The 22,864-nt window shown below is 42.6% G+C and overlaps 1 long non-coding RNA gene across 1 annotated transcript in view; it reads left to right on the forward strand.

The window, feature by feature from the left end:
- LOC135554646 (uncharacterized) overlaps nt 1-22,864 on the forward strand; it is a 110,956-nt gene that overhangs the window by 1,883 nt on the left and 86,209 nt on the right. The gene's annotated exons all lie outside the window — the stretch shown is intronic.

Consider the following 22,864-nt stretch of genomic DNA (forward strand, 5'->3'; position numbering starts at 1 on the left):
GACCATGTTCATAATCATCATTGCCACTGTCTAATAACAGTTGTAGAGAACAATAACTAATTTCTGCTGTGTAAAAATTATTTCATACTCCACATTTAGGGTGGCCACAAGGGGTTCCAAAATTGTCACAGGGGCACTGGTCCCCCCTGAACCGCTAGTGATGTACAGTAATTTACATGTGTACACTCATGTTAGCTTAGCATTAGGTATCCAATTTCCATATACTGTATGATGCACTTCCTATAGTTCCAGTACCAACAGTTAATCATTAATATTCATACCACTGTACTAGGGGATGTTGAACTGTCCACAAGCCAGTTTGGTTGATGTCAAATCCACTAGCAATCTACAAGTGAAGATGCCAGCTGCTTGTTCCTTTGTGTGGTTACTGTACATCTCAAAGCCCTGCTCAGAGTGCAACAATGTCTGCTATTCTTTCAAGAGCAAGGATACAGTCAGCGAAGGCTTCTGAATCCGCCAGCACCAAAGAACTTCCCCATAGACAGCAGTTTAGACACATTGTGTGTAGTCTAGTAGGGCTCATTGAGTGCGTTGAAAACTGTTCCGTCCAGACAGTGAGGTGATGACTGGCTAATCACTGGCTGGAGATTTGACTGCTCTTACATGTATACTTTATGCAGTCTGTTCTCCTGAACTGTAAACCCATCATACCATAATTCTATTCTCATTGTTGTTCAGACAAGATGCTGCATGTTTCTTATAGCTTGTTGATAATCAGGTCATTATTCACTCTTCCCCTTCCTCAGTAACTCTTAATATCCAGCATATCAGTGTTCTCAAATTTACTTCAAAAGTGCAGCATTGCCACTTTTCAGGCTTCTCCCAAATATGGCATTCGCTAACAGTCTTCCACAGAAAAGTAAAACTACAGTACACTGCCTTTGTCAGTGTACTTTCACATTCTGTTTGGTGAATTAATGTGCATGCAGAGCCACTTAATATGACTAAATACCAACAGTATCAGTTCTCTAGTCACAGCTGGAGGCCTTTGATTAGTCACTTCTAGGCTGGTTGGAAAAGTTAGTGAAGGATTTACAGCAATACCCAAGTTCCCCAGTATCTGAAATGTAATTGTGTGTTTGAATCTCTCAGAGTCAGATTGTAACTATGAGGAAGGGTAAAGGAAAACTGATTGTAAGCAATAGCAAATCTACGTTCCCAAAATAACCATTGAATTCAGAACAGCAAAATATAATTCCATGCCAAAAGTTTATTGGACATTCGCGCATCACCAAGGGGGATGAACGTCATGTAGAACCTACAGGATGTAGAAAAACATTAGTACCAAGTAATCAAAGCAAATCACATTTGGAATGCCATACACGTTCATCCTTACCTTAAAGCCCATCATTCATGCATCAATTGCCAATGTCTGTGGGGAGAAACATTTGTCAGTCATCCAAATTAGACTACTGTACACATGTAGTTGTAACAGTACCGGAGGATAGGATACTGCTCTCCTTTGGATCCAGCACTTGGTCTAAGGAGAGGCTGGTTAGGCACAGGTTTACTGATATCATGGGATACAACACTAACAGAGGGCTGGGCTGTGACTCCTGGGAGTAGAGGATGTTGGAGAAAACCACTGCCTCGTTCATAGTCGTTATGGTTCTGAAAAATAATGCTGGGTGGAGGTAGAACAGGATCGTGGCAGCTGGTGGGGCACAACACACTGCTTGATCCATGGGGCCGGTTCTTGCTGCTCAGCAGCAGAGGGAGATGTGTTTCCTTTACCTTGCCGGCCACCAGTGGATTCTGGAGATGGGTGGATGTGTCTGGGCTGCCACCCACAGGAGGTCCAACATTCTGAGAGGCCTTTGGAACCCATAAGGGCAACCCACAGGGGTATTGGTTAACAGGTCCTGCTACCTCATTAACACTGGGTCTTGAAGTCTGAGAGCTTCTGGCTGCTTGGGACTTGTTCTGGTTGCTCAGGGACTGAAGGACAATAATTACAACATGCCATTAATTTGGGTATTATGCCAACTGGTAATGTAATAGTATATCAATCTGATTATAATTATATTCAAATTGTGATATGACAGTACACATGCTTGACACCTACCAGTCTCACTACACATGGAATGGGAGAGCTTGGAGTAGTGGAGAGACGACATCTGTCCCTCGGTGTTAACACACCAGCAGTATCCTGTAGAGCCCTTGCACTGCTTTGGGGTGTACAGGCCCTCCTTGTTACACTGGGGTACATAGGCTCCAGGAATATTGGGGGTATTGGCTCTAGCCTGCTCACACAGGATCAGGGCTGGATAGAAAGTTTAGACATTCAGCTTCAGGTAGCTCATTAAGTTAGGTTGAATATAATAACGTGATAATTTAACATTACATGAGCTGATAAACATGTAGATTTATACTGTCATAACATACTATTTAAGTGACAGTGTTGGCAATAGCCCAAAATGACAGCAAGCATAGCAGATGGAGTTTCTTCAGTGCCACCAGAAATGTTAATTGCTTTTGTATTCAGAACGTGAAATTCAATATTTGAATGTGTAGTGCACAAATGTCATTTATAAAATTATTTGAAACTGAATCAAATTAATATTGCAGTTAAACTCTTCTCTTTTTTGCTCTTCTACTACAAGGAAAACACATTTTTCATAAGCAAACCCAAATCATAGGAGTGGCACTTATTGAGATGGTGGTTCCAGTTTCGATAGATACATGTAGAAGTCTCCTTGGCAGGGCCGGTTCTATGGGGTGGATAATCTGGGCATGGACCCCCAGAAAGAATGTGCCTCCCTCAGTTGTTGCCCCATAAAGTGTTATGAATTACATTGGCCCGGTTTTACCAATGTAGTGCCGCAAGGCCTGCCAGTAGTGCAGATGGGACAGAGGCTATATGCTGGGTACGCTCATGATCTGAGGGGGATGTAATATTAAAATCCAAAAATGCATTCTAATTGGAAACCAAGGCATGTAATGTAATTAAGGTACTGCCTTTACCTTCTTTAGGAAGCTAATTTGACCCGGCACTGGGTGGGATCCAATGGACTTCCACAGAGAGCGATGTTGAGCAGCCTGCTGGCCCACGCCGAGGTTGAGAGCCTAGCAGCAAATTTAATATTGGCCCATCAAGAGTGATGCAAAGTAAAATCGCAACCGCTGCCAGCGAACCCCACTCAGTTCTTCAAAAGATATGGCGGGCCTTTGTCAGCAATGCCGAGTGCAGTTGGCACTGAAACATTAGGGACATCACAGCAATGTGCAAACACTCTCCACCCTGAAGAACGTATTCAGTGAAGAGATGCAGCATGTCAGATCAACGAAAAGCCCAGCTGGCATTTGAGCGTGACCTGCCAAGTACATTTCACCAGGAAGGAGAATGGCTCAGAAAGGTCTGAGGTTCAACACTGCAACTCTAAAATGGTCAACTACAACCTTTATGACCCTGGCTGCCGTGCCAGAGTTAATACAATTCCCTCATAAACCTACTGGTTGTTTGGCAGATTTTATGCAATCTAGAGTTTAGGCCTTTGCTTTTTACTGCAATGCATCTTTTAGATATGCGATTGTCATTGCTTGCATGTGTAACCAGTGTTAAATGGCTAGCTAGTTAGTGGGGTGTGCGCTAATAGCGTTTCAAATCGGTGGTTTCACTTAAGACCTTGAAGTACTCGTTTCCCTTGCTCTGCAAGGGCCGCGGCTTTTGTGGAGTGATGGGTAGAAAAATCATGTAATGTATAACATCTCTACCAGTATTGGATTTATAGATAAATGTTTACAAAATGTTGGATTTCAAATATTCAGATGACACTTGAATTAATTGATTTATAGAAGGAATAGACTCTCAAATGTTTATGCAATGTAAATGTATTTATTTATCTACTGGCCAGTGTTGAGGGTGACTTGGTGTACAGAAGGTCTCTGGTTCGAGCCCAGGTAGGGGCGAGGGACAGAAGCAAAGCTGTTGCACATGAGACTAATTGCTAGATCATTTGATGGTATAGGGACAATGACCAATGTAGCCTACTGGTTGTGCGGCGAGGTGAGCCCTGGCAGGCGCTCCTGTGGTCTGACTGTTCACCTTGTTGGTGCCGAAATTGGCAGCTAACTTGACCCTTTCAGAGCGCCGACTGGCGATAGCCTTCGGTCCATGGTCCTGAATTAATGTTACGGTGGGCCTTTTTAATGAGCGCATCTTGGGCTTCCAGTCTTCGTGAGGCTCCTCTTCAACATGGTGTGCAAAATGACAGTTTCATATTTGGCTGCATTTCAGATAGGCTTGGATTGTTTAAGTCACAATAGTATAGCCTACTGTGCGATAATATTGACATCACTTTTACAGTAGCTTATGACAATGAGGGAGCCTTCACGTGGTATGCTCAGAATGGACATTCACTCTTAATTGGAGCCGATTCAAATTGGCTACTACCATGTATGACATTTCACAGCCATGCATATAGAATATGCACCTAGTATGCTTTTCTGAGAATCCCACAGAAAATATTTTGCACCTGGAGAAGTAGCAGCATGGTTACGGTCATTGCGTAGTGTCAAGTGTGACAGCCTATAGTTGTATTTAGAGAAGTTTAAGCCATGTAGTGGGGCACACTCTCGTGTTATTATATAAAGCAACAGTTGTGTACGGGTACATTGTTTTGTTACATTTGAACAGTAGGATCAATCAACTTGTGTTTAGGGCTCCGAAGCAATACTAAACCCAACATGTCCCATGTTTAATGAACTGAAATAATATCCCAGAAACGCATGCATACGCACACAAAACACTCCACAAATTGGTTACATCCCTGAGAATCTATCCAGTGCAGTTGGGCATTGTGTGTCCCATTGTCGTGCCATTCATCCACCGCCTCATGGTTCAACATAATGCACAGCCCCATGTATCTGCACACAATTCCTGGAAGCTGAAAAGCTTCCATAGTAGCGGTATCTCACACTAATGTGTCTTTCGGGTGCATGTTTCTGTGAGTCTTAGAGTTCAGGAATGGAGTGTTGAGGTAGTATTTGAGGTACTAGAGCCACATTCATAAGAACATTAAATATGCCACATTAGATTCAGGAACCACTTGGTACAGCCAGCTCACCATAGTGTTTCACTGTTTCCATCTACCTTTCCTGGCAAACAAAGTACCAGACTGTTTTCAAACCAAATGCATCCAAGTTTAATTAACTTCAGTAAGCTTGAAAACAATACAATAACTAAAATAGCCTATAAATAAATATTGAATTGGAATAGAATTAAGGACTGAACAGTCATGAAACAGTTAACTGTTTCAATTTGTGCAAAACAAATGAGAATTTACATTCAATTTCTAGTGGTACCGAAATCACTCCATACCCATGTTGCCAAGGACAAACATACTGGCCAGGGAAACTGGAATGAGAGGGAGAGAAGAAAAAAACTCCATAGTAGCAGTTTAAACTCCATAAAGGTAAATAGTTTAAGAAACCCTGCCCTAGGCTATGGTTCAGGACCAAAGGGGGCCCTGGGGATGTCAAAGGTCAGTCACGACAATACGTCTACACCATTCTTAAGTTGGTGTCACGCCCTGGTCGAAATATATTTTGTTTGTCTGCATTTATTTGGTCAGGCCAGGGTGTGACATGGGTTTATTGTGGTGTGTTTTGTTGTGGGGTTTTGTTAGGTATTGGGTTTGTGGTTTAGTGGGGGTATCTAGCATAGTCTATGGCTGTCTGGATTGGTTCTCAATCAGAGGCAGGTGTTTATCGTTGTCTCTGATTGGGAACCATATTTAGGCAGCCATATTCTTTGAGTGTTTGTTCCTGTCTCTGTGTTTGTTGTCACCAGATAGGTTGTTCAGGTTTACGTTTGTTGTATTGTTTGTGTTTATTTTGTTCATTAAACATGTATGAAAATTACCACGCCGCATTTTGGTCCGATCCTTGCTACACCTCTTCGTCAGAGGAGGAGTTAGACGAAAACCGTAACAGTTGGGTCATGGGATGACAATTTGTCATTTGGGGCTCAAGTTTAAGAACCCTGGCCTAAGACACAAAAATAAGACTAGAGGCTAAACAAATACATCAGGTCAAATCAAAGTAAATGTGACATCTTTCAAAATAAGTTTTAAAATCATCAGTGTTGAGTCAAAACAAATTTCAATTAGCAAAAGAGCAGAAAACAGCTTACCATTTGACAGGAAAACTACTACTGCCTACAAACACAAAACAGAGCCAAGAGACCATGAAAAAGCAAGGGGGAATGATTCGTAAAAGGGCCAGCACACCTTCAACAATACAACTTATTGAAGATAACCCATTTCTTACCTTAGAGTGTCCAAGAGCCATAGCAATCAGCTCAGTTGTAGAACTCCCCAGTAACTATGGCGTGGCAACAGACAGCTTGCTAGAGCCTTCCGGTTTTAACTGGAAGAGTGCTGCTCTCTCCTTGTATTGGCACCTTGACTCTCCTCGGTTTCAATTAGAGACTAAAGGACCTTATCATTTAACATAATGAATAGAGTTGACTTGTTTTCCTATTTCAGCATGACCCGCAAACCTATCTGTTTTACACAATACATTCCTATCTGCACACACTTTAACATTGCACCCTCCCAAACAGGTTTCAGGTGAAGCCAATCTAGACATTAGACAAGATTGCACCAATTGTGACAGATGAGCTGCATTTACACAGGCAGCCCAATTGTGATATTTTTCCGCTAATGGGTCACATTTTCATAAATAAATATCAGAATTTGGTTGTCTGTGTAAAGCAGCCATAGAGGGATAGACAGGGAAAGCTTGTGGTAAGGAAACTCATCAATACTATCGTACCCCATGTTGAGAAAAGTCACAGAAAAAATGAAGGAGCTTGATATGGGATGAGATTACCACTTTTTTTAACATGCTTATTAGACATGACCTTTGGGCAGTTAGAAACTATACACAACATTGTTGCGTCCTAAATAAATGTGTAGATGCAAGTTTAACTACTCTAATTCAGAATAGTGTCATTCAGTGTTTTGATCAACCTGTTGTCCAAGTATCAAAAACAGTGCAATCATTTATGTGACTCTCAGTAACCTTCTAGTGTGATAACCATGGACTTGTCTCTGGGCAGTCTCTACCAGTGGAGGTTGCTGCGGACGGATCATAATAATGGCTGGAACGGCGTGAATAGAATGGCATCAAACACATGTAAATTATTTGTTTCATGTATTTGATACCGTTTCACTCATTCTGCTCCAGCTGTTACCACGAACGAATTAAGGTGCCACCAGCCTCCCGTGGTCTCTATAGAGTCAGACAGGGACACTACTACTGCACAAGGGCCCAGATGTCCACACCATGTTACCATAGTCTCTGCCAGTGTAGTGTCCCTCTCAGGATACTTACCAAGCCAGGTAACTGTGTGTAGACAGAGCAACGCTGGAGGTAAATGCTAGAGAGGGAGGGAGAGATATAAAGGGTAGGTAGAGAGTGAGATTAAGAGTACAAAAGGAGAAAATAACAGGGAGGTAGCAGGCAAGGTGGAGAGATTATGATGTAAAGGCTAGGGGAGAGGAGAATGAATGAGGGAGAGGTGAAGGAATGACAGAAGAGGAAGGAAATAGTGCAGGAGAGGGAATGAGGGGAATGGAGGGAGAGAGAATGAGGGGAATGGAGGGAGAGAGAATGAGGGGAATGGAGGGAGAGAGAATGAGGGGAATGGAGGGAGAGATAATGAGGGGAATGGAGGGAGAGAGAATGAGGGGAATGGAGGGAGAGGGAATGAGGGGAATGGAGGGAGAGAGAATGAGGGGAATGGAGGGAGAGAGAATGAGGGGAATGGAGGGAGACAGAATGAGTTAAATGGAGGGAGAGAGAATGAGGGGAATGGAGGGAGAGAGAGTACAGGTTCAGTAGGGAGAGAGATAATGAGGGGAATGGAGGGAGAGAGAGTACAGGTTCAGTAGGGAGAGAGAGAATGAGGGGAATGGAGGGAGAGAGAGTGTGCATGTACATTGTAATGAAAAGAGAGCTAGTGCTGCTCCCCCCTCTCACCTCCTAAGGTCACGGTGCCTGGCCTCGGAGCCTCTCTAGCGTCCCTGTGCCCTTCTCATCTTAGCTCTGTCACAGCACAGGGTCACGGTACAGAGTAGCGATGCTCCAGGGTGCAGGTCTGAAACCTTAATTAACTGTCAGTCCACACCACCAGGCTGCACTGTCACACGATGGGCCAAGCGCTGGAGAGTCCACTGATTTATCACCAATTTACCACTATTGAAATTAAATGGAGAGGGGAGAGGTTTACTGTTTCGATGCACTCTATAGGACAGTGATTCATAAGGCCAGGAGTGATTCATAAGGCCAGGAGTGATTCATAAAGCCATGAGTGATTCATAAAGCCAGGGATGGTATTCTCACAGCACCTCAGAGTAGGAGTGTGGATCTAGGTTCAGGTCCTCCCTGTCCATGTAATCTGATTCAGTATAATATAAAAAGCAAAATTGATCCTACACTCTTAGAAAAAATTGTTCCATAAGGTTTTTTTGCAGAGATAGGATTCTACCAAGAACCATTTTGATCAGAAGGTTCTACCTAGAACCCTTAACATCCTAAGAACTGTTTTTTGAAGAAAGGGTTCTTTGATGATTCTTTGGGAGGCAAGAAGGGTTCTACTTAGAACCACACTCTGTGTGTACAAAACATTAAGGACACCTTCCTAATATTGAGTTGCATGGACTCTACAAGGTGTCTAAAGCGTTCCACAGGGATGCTGGCCCATTTTCACACAGTTGTGTCAAGTTGGCTGGATGTCCTTTGGGTGTTCCATTCTTGATACACACACCTACTACTATACCCTGTTCAAAGGCACTTACATATTGTGTCTTGTCCATTCACCCTCTAGACCGCATACATACACCATTCATGTCTCAATTGTTTCCATGCTTAAAAATCCTTCTTTAACCTGTCTCCTCTCCTTTCCTTCATCTACACTGATTGAAGTAGTATAAACAAGTGACATCAATAAGGGATCATGTCATGGAAAGAGCAGGTAGCAGGTGTCCTTAATGTTTTGTACACTCGGTGTGTGTAATATTTCCCATCATGCTCTATTGCAGGGAGATTTTCAGAATTGTTTTTTTACTGTAAAATCTGTGTTTTTGTATTGGTTGGTTGATTCATTTTATGCTACACAAAGATACATAGCATACAGGTTTTTAAACAAATTCAATTTGTTAGTAATTGGATGTATTGCACCCATTACTGAGATGGTTGTTCCAGTTTAGATGTTTGAGGTAGTAATTGTATTAAATCTTCCCTTCCCTGGCAGTTGTGCTGAATACAGGTTTCAGTTGATTAGCAATTCCACTTGTTGGATATCTTTACTCTGGCTGGATTCCAATAGGAATTACACTTTGCAAGCCACCATAATGTGATATACAGGTCTGATGTGGCCTGTAAACCATAAGACTGGTGGTACCGTTCTAGGAAGGACCCTCCAAAGAAAGAAGGTTTCTCGGTAGAACCCTTCTTTGAGGGTTCTGGATAAAATCCTCTCCTAAGAGTTCTACCCAGCACCAAAAATGGTTACCCTGTATGGTTCTACTTAGTTCAGCACTCCCCCTCTGAGACGCTTTATGATCATGTGACCTGACCAGGACAAACTCTGGGTCATTAAGCTACAAGGTCAGGTTGGACCAAGTTATGCAAACATCAGTCTGTTGGTATCAATATGGAACCTAGTTCAACCTAGTTCAACAACCATATCTGTTATTAGTGCGAAGCATAGAATACAGAATTAGAATACTCATTTAATAGGATCTCTGTGGTGTGAAGTCTGTATTCCACAATTGCTATACTGTACTTACTAGGGCATAATAGTGATACAATGGAACTCACATAATAAATGTTAATAACGGACCTGGCAGCCTAGTTAGTTGGGCTTTGGAGCACAGAGTGGGCCAGCAGACGGAGTGGTTTTATTAAGTGTTGTTGGCCCACTGGGCAACAGTGATTGTGAAGATACAGTATGTACACATGTATAATCTCACACATCTGAAAGCTAAAGCAACTGCCCGTTGTTTATACATGACCAGGCCTCTCTGCTCACAAGGCCAAATGGCTTAAGGTAATGGTCTGTTAGGACAAAGGCCTACTAAGGACAGGTGGATGATCCATACATGAAACAATAAACACAGCTCAAAGGAGACACTGTAAACATGTATTTTACAACAAATATAATGTTAACTGGAAGTAGTATAATTCATTTTAAAAAGCACAAAATGTTATATTATACCACTGACGTTTCAAAATAGATTATCTCATACATTGCACACCACTAGATACACATGAGACGTGTGAGTGCACTCTAGAACACCCATCATGAGAGTCAAGCTGGGGTGCGTTCAATTCGATTAAAAGTTTGCTACTTTGAGTGACGGTTTCTACTGAATGACACTATTCCCAAAACATTCTTCAACAGCCTTTGAGGTACGTTTGCTCCGTTTGATGGGTGTGGAAGGGTGTAGCTTGAAGCAGTGAATGACGTATTTAAAGGGCAGCGGAGCATTCCACTACCCAACCCCTCCCCCTTTTTCAACTGGTCATTCTGAGCAGCATCGTTTCCGTGTAATTGAACGTTACAGTACGTTTTTTTGTACAGTCAAAGTTGCAGTCATAATGTTACAAACTAAACAGTGTATTTCAGACAAACTAAACAGTGTATTTCAGACAAAATAAACAACATCATGACTTTATCTAAGCATGAATGTAAATAAATACTATTGGTAACATATACAAATGCGATCTCTTATCTGAACATGAGTAAATAGGAAACTTTAATTACACGCGATAGTGAGAGACAACAAACCATACAGGAGATATATTAGCGATAGGCCTATTCCTCAAAGCCTAAATCGTCACAATCAACAAATGGTATGTGCTGGATTATTCTCATGAGCAGAGTTGCCTAACCTTGATGCCAGAACTCACATGGGAAGCTTGTGAGAGACAGGAGTGGAGCAGTGAGCTATGCATAGGACTGTAGGCCTATGTGGATGTGTTGGATGGTGGAATCCTCTCAGAGGGCTGTGAGCTGATGATCCATGCCCACCAACACACATTGAAAGTGGGATGATATGATAACAGATGCGTGTTCTTGGACACACAGAGTGCTTGTTCTTGGAAAGACCAGGGATCTGAAAAGTCTGCCAGTTGGATTCTCCCTCCCAGGAGATGTGTCTATGCTCCCTCTCTCTCAACTTCATGGGATGGACATATACTGGCTTTTTGTAGTTCCTGTTCACTCAGTTGTGTGTGTGTGTGTGCGCGCGTGCGTGCGTGCTTGCGTGTGTGCGTGCGTGCATATGGTACAGTGTGCGGGGTACATTGTTTGAAAGTGTGTTAGGTTCATTGTTCAATGCCCTTGATATCTAGGCCTTTTCTTTAGATATTGAGAACTCACCTCCTATCATATGGCAAACAATTCCCACAGGACACCGGCTTCACTGAATCTCCCCTCACCACAGTAAAGACATCTCATCTTGAAATGGACTGAACTGAATAGAATAAAATAGAACAGAATAGACTAGAACAGAATACAATAAAATAGAACAGAATAGAATAGAAACCTGAGGTTGAACTGAGAGGAGAGTATTGTTAAGTAGGGCAATTCCACTGGAACAGAATGACACTGAGACTCCGATTTTTCACTTTAAAATGTATGTCTAAACCTAGTGCATACTGTACAGCACTGGCAGGGAACAGCTAGAGTCTGAATATGACCCCACTGCTTCATCTGTTCCACAGAGGTCAGAGGCTACCTTATCTGCACCAAGGATGACAGTGAATGTTCTGTCATATGTTGAGAGAGACCTTATGCATGACTGCTGAGAGTTGCCATGAGATGGTACAAATCATTTGTCCTAAATCTTGGGATTCATACTTGTATCCCTTGTTTAACTCTTCATGATAGAGATCTCAATGCCTGTGCCTTTCTCCAACTGTTTATTTATCCAGTGATCTGTACGGGTGAGGCACTAGGCAAGCTTTTCAGTATAAGGATAATGAATATTTGCATCATACCTCAATGGGGACTATTTGGGCTTCAATCATACTTTTATATTTTAAGCAGAGAGGATATTGTACGCTTGTTGTATAACATAAATGTGTCATTCCTCTCCTGTGGCTATTGGGGCTTTAATAATACCGTTTCTATTTATTTAAACTACAGTCTATGGGACTTGTACTGTAACATCATACTCTAACATTTGCGTCTCAATCTCACAGCATAATCTCCTGCAACAGCATCTCGTAAAGCGATGCCAAGCCGACTGCCTTGAGTACAGGATGAGTTATCAATTACCCAGGGAGCATTTGCCCTATAAAGGAATTATTGGAAAGATGATGAAGTCCCTCTCTCTGTGATGGTACATTTCTATCATTTGAACTGCTATTAGTTTATGGTTGCTGGGCCGTGGTCGGGTAAAGGGCTGCAGCAGGGATCCCGCTGTGCAGTACGAAGACCCGACGGCAGGTATCTCATTGTCCTGCAGCGCTTTCCAGGTGACCAGCCTCCCTTGCCTCCTTTCTCTGCCCACCTCCACAGCAGAGGTTAGTGGAAGGGAGCGTGGGCCGGAGTAGTGGCGAGGTGAGACGTCTTTATTGTAGTGTGTCTTAGTGTGGGAGGAGGCTGAGCACCCTGCAGCTCCCATGGGGCTGTGTACTCTACTCACTTGGAGCCATTTGGTTGGTATTACTCAGAATGGGAGTGTGTGTACGGTGGATGTGGGTGCGTAATATTGGCCTGTGTGCGTGAGTGCGTGTGTGCATATGGCCTGTGTGTGTGTGTGTGTCTGTGTGAGTGTCTGTGTATTTGAAGGATGGAGTTGTGTGCCTGCGTGTGTGTGTGTGTGTGTGTGTGTGTGTGTGTGTGTGTGTGTGTGTGTGTGTGTGTGTGTGTGTGTGTGTGTGTGTGTGTGTGTGTGTGTGTGTGTGTGTGTGTGTGTGTGTGTGTGTGTGTGTGTGTATGACTGTGTAGAGGTCACAAGATCAGTTTCAAATGTATTTGCTTTCTTAGTTTCTTTCAGCAGTCTGTATGCATATTGTTCAGAGGTAGAGGTAACCACGTTAACTAAGGTAATTCCTGGTTATTGGCCAGTCTATTTTGATCTGGTTCTAGTGGACTTTGTAAAGGTCACTGGCTGGGATCCACGGTCCACTGTGGAGACGTTGTATCACTGTCATATGGCCATGCTGCAACACTGGCCCATTCACAAGCTGCTTCTCTCTGTCTCTCTCTCTGTCTCTCTCTCTCTCTCTCTCTCTCTCTCTCTCTCTCTCTGTCTCTCTCTTCCTGCTTCTGTCTCTCTGCCTCCCCCTCTCTCTTTCTTTCTCTCTTTAACAGAAACATTCTCTCTCTTCCGATCTCACTACCTATCCCCCCTTTCTGTCGTCTCTCACACAATTTGCTGAAATAATCCCTCCTGTCCAATCTAGCTTTTTCAGACAACCTGAAGAGTTGATGGGATGTGTGATATGAAATCGTGAATCATAAAACACATTGTCACTCTGGCAGAACTCTCAGTTTAGAATGAAACAAACTGTAATTCAGCCATCAGGCCAAGTGTTATGGAAGAGACCTTGTAAGTGAAGCAGAACAGGATGCAAACAGATTGTCATATCAAGCAGATGAGATATTGATATCCAATATTAAAGGGAAAATCCACCGTAAATCACATATTCCTTCAATTAAGTGTTAAATAACACTATGTGAGAACAATATTTTTTGTGAAGAAATCTTTCATTTTGGCATTAAAATAAGGTTGGGAGCAACCTTGTTGTGGATATCTGTTGCAGCTCAAGTCTACTCCAAAATCCAAAATGAAATGCTCTCTATATGGGCTGGCTGGCTAGCTAGCTAGCAAATGTAGCTATACACAATAATACCAAAGACCCTATCAGCATGTAATGTAGCTAATTAGCTGTAAAATCACTTAAAGAAACTGCACTATCTCACAATGTTCAACCTGCAGATCGATGTGCCTCACAGAGCGGAGTCTAACATTCACAACGGCAGACATACTTTTGAGGAGATGGGAAACATTGCCCATGCTACTCGCGTTGCGTTCTGAACGATTCTGGGACAAAGAGTGCCCTCCTTCGAGGAGTGAATGGGAGTCTATTGGGCGCTAGCTCAAAATTTCAACATTAGCATGAATTTCATCAACAAGTAGTACAACATTTGAAATCTTTCCCGAGATGGGAGATAATTCACCTGCTATTTGTATTATCTTGTACCTTTGGATTCGTGATATTCCGTGTTATTTTCGAGGAAAATGGGCACCTTCATTATACTGACTTTATATAGGGATTGCGTGACGATTAGCTTAGCAACCACATGACACAGCATGACATTCTGAAATCGATTGGTCAACAGTCTGCTGAGTGGGGCGTTTACGTTCCTTCATTCCTTGGATTCCTATCTCCTTTCGATAATATATCTAGCAACTGCACCATGCAATGCACCCTGGACTAAAGAGGCAGACAAATGTGCTAGACCCTCTGTTAAATTCTACATTTCTCGAGGTCGGAATATCGTAAAAATATGATCAATGACTCATTGGAGAGAAGACATCCTCCCGAGTTATGACATCGGCCAGTATTGAAGTCTGACAGGTATGATAGACGTTTTCACCATCTAAAAGTCCTGTTCATATTTACTTCCAGTGTAGTGAGAGAGACTTTATCACGGTTGTACATAATAGCGAACAGATTTCTGCCTGCTTAAACGCCAATAACTCAGATACACATAAAAACATGAAATGACCCAGGGAATCGATAGAACATCCCTCAGAGATGCACAAAAACAAAATAACATAAAAAATGGGTGACCCTTTCCTTTAAGTAATAGGTCTTCACCAATGCTGCCCAAATGTGGCAGTGTTAGCTTTTGCTTAGCGTCAGTGAGTGTCAATGATGCCTGTGCTACGTGGATCCATCTATGACAGTGTGTGTGAGTGTCTGTGTGTGTTTGTGTCTGTGTGTGTGACTTGGATCAGTCATGGCCACAGTGACAGGGAAGTTCTCCTCTCTTCTCTCCTCTCCTTTCTTCTCGGCCCCGTGGCCCTGGAGTGGCTGTGGAGCTGGCAGTGCCATCTGGAGAGCTTAGCCCAGGGCCAGGAGGAGAGCTTAGCCCAGGGCCAGGAGGAGAGCTTAGCCCAGGGCCAGGAGGAGAGTTTAGCCCAGGGTCAGGAGGAGAGCTTAGCCCAGGGCCAGGAGGAGAGCTTAGCCCAGGGCCAGGAGGAGAGCTTAGCCCAGGGCCAGGAGGAGAGTTTAGCCCAGGGCCAGGAGGAGAGCTTAGCCCAGGGCCAGGAGGAGAGCTTAGCCCAGGGCCAGGAGGAGAGCTTAGCCCAGGGCCAGGAGTAGAGCTTAGCCCAGGGCCAGGAGTAGAGCTTAGCCCAGGGCCAGGAGGAGAGCTTAGCCCAGGGCCATCTGGAGAGCTTAGCCCAGGGCCAGGAGGAGAGCTTAGCCCAGGGCCAGGAGGAAAGCTTAGCCCAGGGCCAGGAGGAGAGCTTAGCCCAGGGCCAGGAGGAGAGCAAGAGAGGAAAAGAGCGTCTGGACAGGGTCTAGAGATTTAGAGAGGACAGAGATGAGGGGAAGAAGGAAGTGTAGCGTGAGGGACAACCCATAGATACTATACCATGTCAACCTCTAACCTGTTACAGAAGGGAGAGAGAGGGGAAGATAAAGAGGAGAGGCCAGTGAGAAAGAGTCCAAGCTGTATGTGGTCTAATGTGAAAGAAGGAGAGAACGAGTGAAGAAGAGAGAGAGAGATGGAGAGGAAAAGGAAAGAGAGAGAAGGAGAAGTTCCAGACATCAGTAGTGCTGAGTGGTTCTGAGTCCTGTTCCAGACATCAGCAGTGCTGAGTGGTTCTGAGTCCGGTTCAGCTGTGCTGAGTGGTTCTGAAGCCTGTTCCAGACATCAGCTGTGCTGAGTGGTTCTGAGTCATGTTCCAAAGTGACATTAAGGTTAGCTTGACTCAGAACAGAACATTAATTAAGAACAGCTAAAATATACACTCTTGAAATATGTGACACAACTCATGATCTGAGCTCAGTTCAACATCTTATATTTACATTTACAGTGAGTGTCTCACTTAGCTGTGCACTAAATTATGAAGGACTGAAACCAGTCTGTCTGTGTAGGTTGCTCCACTCCGCTCTCCAGGAGACATCGCCCCCTGCAGGTGATATCATCATGTATGATATGTTAGTTACAATGACGAGTGGATCGGTGACACATGCCCGGCAACCAGGCTGTCACTTAGTGAGCCCTAATGGCAGCGTGGGAGGAGAGCCGAACAGTGGACCTCATTAACCAATCAGGGAGCAGAAGTGTGGGGGCAGCGGAACGGGGGAGAGAGTGAGACAGAGAGTTACACTAGCTAGAGCTTTCTTATGATGGAGACATGAAACAATAAACATCTTACACAACCAAAGGCTGGCTCAGCCATGCTGATTCTCTTCTTCAAATATGGCCTATCTCTGTGTCTCAGCTGCTGAGGAGGTGCCTTGTACCACCAAGCTGCTCAGTGTTTGAAGACAGCTGGGCTTGGTTGGTTGGAGTGTGGGTTGGTTTGTAGTTTCTTGGTTTACCACAATAAAGCTCTGCTATAGGATATTATTACTTGGGCTCAGAGCGTACCTGGTCAGGTTGTAGGCTACCTGTTACTAATAAAGCTCTGCTATAGGATATTATTACATGGGCTCAGAGCTTACCTGGTCAGGTTGTAGGCTACCTGTTACTAATAAAGCTCTGCTATAGTATATTATTACATGGGCTCAGAGCTTACCTGGTCAGGTTGTAGACTACCTGTTACTAATAAAGCTCTGCTATAGTATATTATTACATGGGCTCAGAGCTTACCTGGTAGGCTACCTGTTACTAATAAAGCTCTGCTATAGTATATTATTACATGGGCTCAGAGCTTACCTGGTCAGGTTGTAGACTACCTGTTACTAATAAAGCTCTGCTATAGTATATTATTACATGGGCTCAGAGCTTACCTGGTCAGGTTGTAGACTACCTGTTACTAATAAAGCTCTGCTATAGTATATTATTACATGGGCTCAGAGCGTACCTGGTCAGGTTGTAGGCTACCTGTTACTAATAAAGCTCTGCTATAGGATATTATTACATGGGCTCAGAGCGTACCTGGTCAGGTTGTAGGCTACCTGTAATACTATAGTATAATAAAGCTCTGCTATAGTATATTATTACATGGGCTCAGAGCTTACCTGGTCAGGTTGTAGGCTACCTGTTACTAATAAAGCTCTGCTATAGTATATTATTACATGGGCTCAGAGCTTACCTGGTCAGGTTGTAGGCTACCTGTTACTAATAAAGCTCTGCTATAGTATATTATTACATGGGCTCAGAGCTTACCTGGTCAGGTTGTAGGCTACCTGTTACTAATAAAGCTCTGCTATAAGATATTATTACATGGGCTCAGAGCTTACCTGGTCAGGTTGTAGGCTACCTGTTACTAATAAAGCTCTGCTATAGTATATTATTACATGGGCTCAGAGCTTACATGGTCAGGTTGTAGGCTACCTGTTACTAATAAAGCTCTGCTATAGGATATTATTACATGGGCTCAGAGCTTACCTGGTCAGGTTGTAGGCTACCTGTTACTAATAAAGCTCTGCTATAGTATATTAATACATGGGCTCAGAGCTTACATGGTCAGGTTGTAGACTACCTGTTACTAATTAATCTCTGCTATAGTATATTATTACATGGGCTCAGAGCTTACCTGGTCAGGTTGTAGACTACCTGTTACTAATAAAGCTCTTCTATAGTATATTATTACATGGGCTCAGAGCTTACATGGTCAGGTTGTAGGCTACCTGTTACTACCTGGTCAGGTTGTAGACTACCTGTTACTAATAAAGCTCTGCTATAGTATATTATTACATGGGCTCAGCTTACCTGGTCAGGTTGTAGACTACCTGTTACTAATAAAGCTCTGCTATAGTATATTATTACATTGGTCAGGTTGTAGACTACCTGTTACTAATAAAGCTCTGCTATAGTATATTATTACATGGGCTCAGAGCTTACCTGGTCAGGTTGTAGGCTACCTGTTAGTTCTGCTATAATAAATTCTGCTATAGCTCTGTATATTATTACATGGGCTCAGAGCTTACCTGGTCAGGTTGTAGGCTACCTGTTACTAATAAAGCTCTGCTATAGTATATTATTACATGGGCTCAGAGCGTACCTGGTCAGGTTGTAGACTACCTGTTACTAATAAAGCTCTGCTATAGTATATTATTACATGGGCTCAGAGCGTACCTGGTCAGGTTGTAGACTACCTGTTACTAATAAAGCTCTGCTATAGTATATTATTACATGGGCTCAGGTACCTGGTCAGGTTGTAGGCTACCTGTTACTAATAAAGCTCTGCTATAGTATATTATTACATGGGCTCAGAGCTTACCTGGTCAGGTTGTAGACTACCTGTTACTAATAAAGCTCTGCTATAGTATATTATTACATGGGCTCAGAGCTTACCTGGTCAGGTTGTAGACTACCTGTTACTAATAAAGCTCTGCTATAGTATATTATTACATGGGCTCAGAGCTTACCTGGTCAGACTACCTGTTACTAATAAAGCTCTGCTATAGTATATTATTACATGGGCTCAGAGGTACATGGTCAGGTTGTAGGCTACCTGTTACTAATAAAGCTCTGCTATAGTATATTATTACATGGGCTCAGAGCTTACCTGGTCAGGTTGTAGGCTACCTGTTACTAATAAAGCTCTGCTATAGTATATTATTACATGGGCTCAGAGCTTACCTGGTCAGTTTGTAGCTCTGCTACCTGTTACTAATAAAGCTCTGCTATAGTATATTATTACATGGGCTCAGAGCTTACCTGGTCAGGTTGTAGACTACCTGTTACTAATAAAGCTAATAGTATATTATTACATGGGCTCAGAGCTACCTGGTCAGACTACCTGTTACTAATAAAGCTCTGCTATTATATTATTACATGGGCTCAGAGCTTACCTGGTCAGGTTGTAGACTACCTGTTACTAATAAAGCTCTGCTATAGTATATTATTACATGGGCTCAGAGCGTACCTGGTCAGGTTGTAGACTTACTAATAAAGCTCTGCTATAGTATATTATTACATGGGCTCAGAGCGTACCTGGTCAGGTTGTCTGTTACTAATAAAGCTCTGCTATAGTATATTATTACATGGGCTCAGAGCTTACATGGTCAGGTTGTAGGCTACCTGTTACTAATAAAGCTCTTCTATAGTATATTATTACATGGGCTCAGAGCTTACATGGTCAGGTTGTAGGCTACCTGTTACTAATAAAGCTCTGCTATAGTATATTATTACATGGGCTCAGAGCTTATGGTCAGGTTTAGGCTACCTGTTACTAATAAAGCTCTGCTATAGTATATTATTACATGGGCTCAGAGCTTACCTGGTCAGGTTGTAGACTACCTGTTACTAATAAAGCTCTTCTATAGTATATTATTACATGGGATCAGAGCTTACCTGGTCAGGTTGTAGACTACCTGTTACTAAATAATACATGTTTTAAATAGATGGGGATTTGTTAGACTCTATTTCCCTCTGGGTGTTTCAGTTGCTCAAGCAGTTCCATATTAAGGTGACTTCTGTGCAGTACTTCTCATCAAGTTGAGTGTTGACTCGTGTCATACTTGCAGGGAACAGTGTGAGTCCAGGCCATTAGTTTAAAAGCCCATTTAATTACTTCTCCATTTAATGGTGTCCTTAATTTACTGTATCTTATCTGCCCGCAAGACTCACCCAAGAACCAAAACTCTGTGTGTTTTATTACTTTTTTGATTCATAGTTAAGAATCTACATTGAACAAAAATATAAGTGCAACATGCAATAATTTCAAAGATTTTACTGAGTTACAGTTCATATAAGGAAATCGGTCAATTGAAATAAATTCATTAGCCCTAATCTATGTATTTCACATGACTGGGAATACAGATATGCATCTGTTGGTCACAGATACCTTAAAAATAAAAGATAGAAGCATGTATCAGAAAACCAGTCAGTATCTGGTGTGACCACCATTTGTCTTATGCGGCACGACACATCTCCTTCACATAGAGTTGATCAGGTTGTTGATTGTGGCCTGTAGAATGTTGTCCCACACCTCTTCAATAGCTGTGCAAAGTTGCTGGATATTGTAGGGAACTGGAACACGCTGTCGTACATGCCAACTCTGTTCACAACTTTGACATCAGCAAATTGCTCGCCCACACAACGCCACACACTCTGTCCGCAATTTTGCCCGGTACAGTTGAAACCGGGATTCATCCGTGAAGAGCACATTTCTCCAGCGTGCCAGTGGCCATCGAAGCTGAGCATTTGCCCACTGCCCACGGTTACGACGCCAAACTGCTGTCAGGTCAAGACCCTGGTGAGGACAACGAGCATGCAGATGAGCTTCCCTGAGACGGTTTCTGACAGTTTGTGCAGAAGTTATTTGGTTGTGCAAACCAACAGTTTTCATCAGCCGTCAGATGATCCCGCAGGTGAAGAAGCTGGATGTGGAGGTCCTGGGCTGGTGTGGTTACACGTGGTCTGCGGTTGTAAGGCCGGTTGGACGTACTGCCAAATTCTTTCAAATTCCGTTGGAGGTGGCTTATGGTAGAGAAATTAACATTAAATTCTTTGGCAACAGCATTCAATTCTGTGGCATTGTGTTGTGTGACAAACTGCACATTTTAGAGTGGCCATTTATTGTCCCCAACACACGGAGCACCTGTGTAATAATCATGCTGTTTAATCAGCTTCTTGATATGCCACACCTGTCAAGTGAATGGATTATCTTGGCAAAGGAGAAATTCTCACTAACAGGGAAGTAAACAAATTTGTGCACAAAATGAGAGAAATAAGCTTTTTTTGTGTATGGAAAATGTATTGGATCTTTTATTTCAGCTCATGAAACATGGGACCAACACATTACATGTTGCATTTATATTTTTGATCAGTGTAATTATTGGAGTGGAATGCTTTAAACAGAAGAAAGCTCTAACTGATGCATAACATTTAGAAAGTAAATGTGAGAATATGTTCTGTTTTATCAGCCATACCCAAAAGGCCTAAACATCCACACTACATATCATACAGAATATGTTACTCTAGAAAAGCATGTGCAGTTTGCAGGGTTGGGGAGTAACGGATTACATGTAATCAATTACATGTAAAGGATTACTAAAAATGGTAACTGTAATCCGTTACGTTACCAGCAAAAAAATGTGATCAGATTACAGATACTTTTGAAAAAGGAAATGATTACTTTGAGGATTACTTCTAAATTCATAAAGGATGTTTGCGGAAAAAAAATATTTGACACTTCTGTTTTCTCCATGATATTCAAATCAGCATTGAAAAAAGGCGCACGTTTAAGTTTGTTTCACCTGAGAGAGTCTGACCACAAGTCAGAGACCACTATGATGACACACCAAATGTGTTTGATGCATCGTGGGAAAAGAGCAGAAATAGGCTTTTGTAGGCTACAGTTCAAGATATCTCTTCCAATGATGTGACTGCTGTCGGCATCCAAAGATGATCAACTTGAATAAACGCTTGGAGGTAAGGATGACAGCAGCGGTTTAGTCAACGGTGGATGACAGCAGCAGTTTAGTCAACGGTGGATAACAGCAGCGGTTTAGTCAACGGTGGATGACAGCAGCGGTTTAGTCAACTGTGGATAACAGCAGTGGTTTAGTCAACGGTGATACGGATATCACTTATTATTGTTATCTACATTAAGGATGACAGCAGTGGTTTAGTCAACGGTGATACGGGTATCACTTATTATTGTTATCTACATTAAGGATGACAGCAGTGGTTTAGTCAGCGGTGATACGGGTATCACTTATTATTGTTATCTACATTAAGGATGACAGCAGTGGTTTAGTCAGCGGTGATACGGGTATCACTTATTATTGTTATCTACATTAAGGATGACAGCAGTGGTTTAGTCAGCGGTGATACGGGTATCACTTATTATTGTTATCTACATTAAGGATGACAGCAGCGGTTTAGTCAGCGGTGATACGGGTATCACTTATTATTGTTATCTACATTAAGGATGACAGCAGTGGTTTAGTCAGCGGTGATACTTATTATTGGGTATCACTTATTATTGTTATCTACATTAAGGATGACAGCAGTGGTTTAGTCATGACGGTGATCGGTGGGTATCACTTATTATTGTTATCTACATTAAGGATGACAGCAGTGGTTTAGTCAACGGTGATACGGGTATCACTTATTATTGTTATCTACATTAAGGATGACAGCAGTGGTTTAGTCACGGTGATACGGGTATCACTTATTATTGTTATCTACATTAAGGATGACAGCAGCGGTTTAGTCAGCGGTGATACGGGTATCACTTATTATTGTTATCTACATTAAGGATGACAGCAGCGGTTTAGTCAGCGGTGATACGGGTATCACTTATTATTGTTATCTACATTAAGGATGACAGCAGCGGTTTAGTCAGCGGTGATACGGGTATCACTTATTATTGTTATCTACATTAAGGATGACAGCAGCGGTTTAGTCAACGGTGATACGGGTATCACTTATTATTGTTATCTACATTAAGGATGACAGCAGCGGTTTAGTCAGCGGTGATACGGGTATCACTTATTATTGTTATCTACATTAAGGATGACAGCAGTGGTTTAGTCAGCGGTGATACGGGTATCACTTATTATTGTTATCTACATTAAGGATGACAGCAGCGGTTTAGTCAACGGTGATACGGGTATCACTTATTATTGTTATCTACATTAAGGATGACAGCAGCGGTTTAGTCAGCGGTGATACGGGTAT

Source organism: Oncorhynchus masou, chromosome 14 (assembly GCF_036934945.1).
Source record: "Oncorhynchus masou masou isolate Uvic2021 chromosome 14, UVic_Omas_1.1, whole genome shotgun sequence".
NCBI lineage: Eukaryota > Metazoa > Chordata > Actinopteri > Salmoniformes > Salmonidae > Oncorhynchus > Oncorhynchus masou.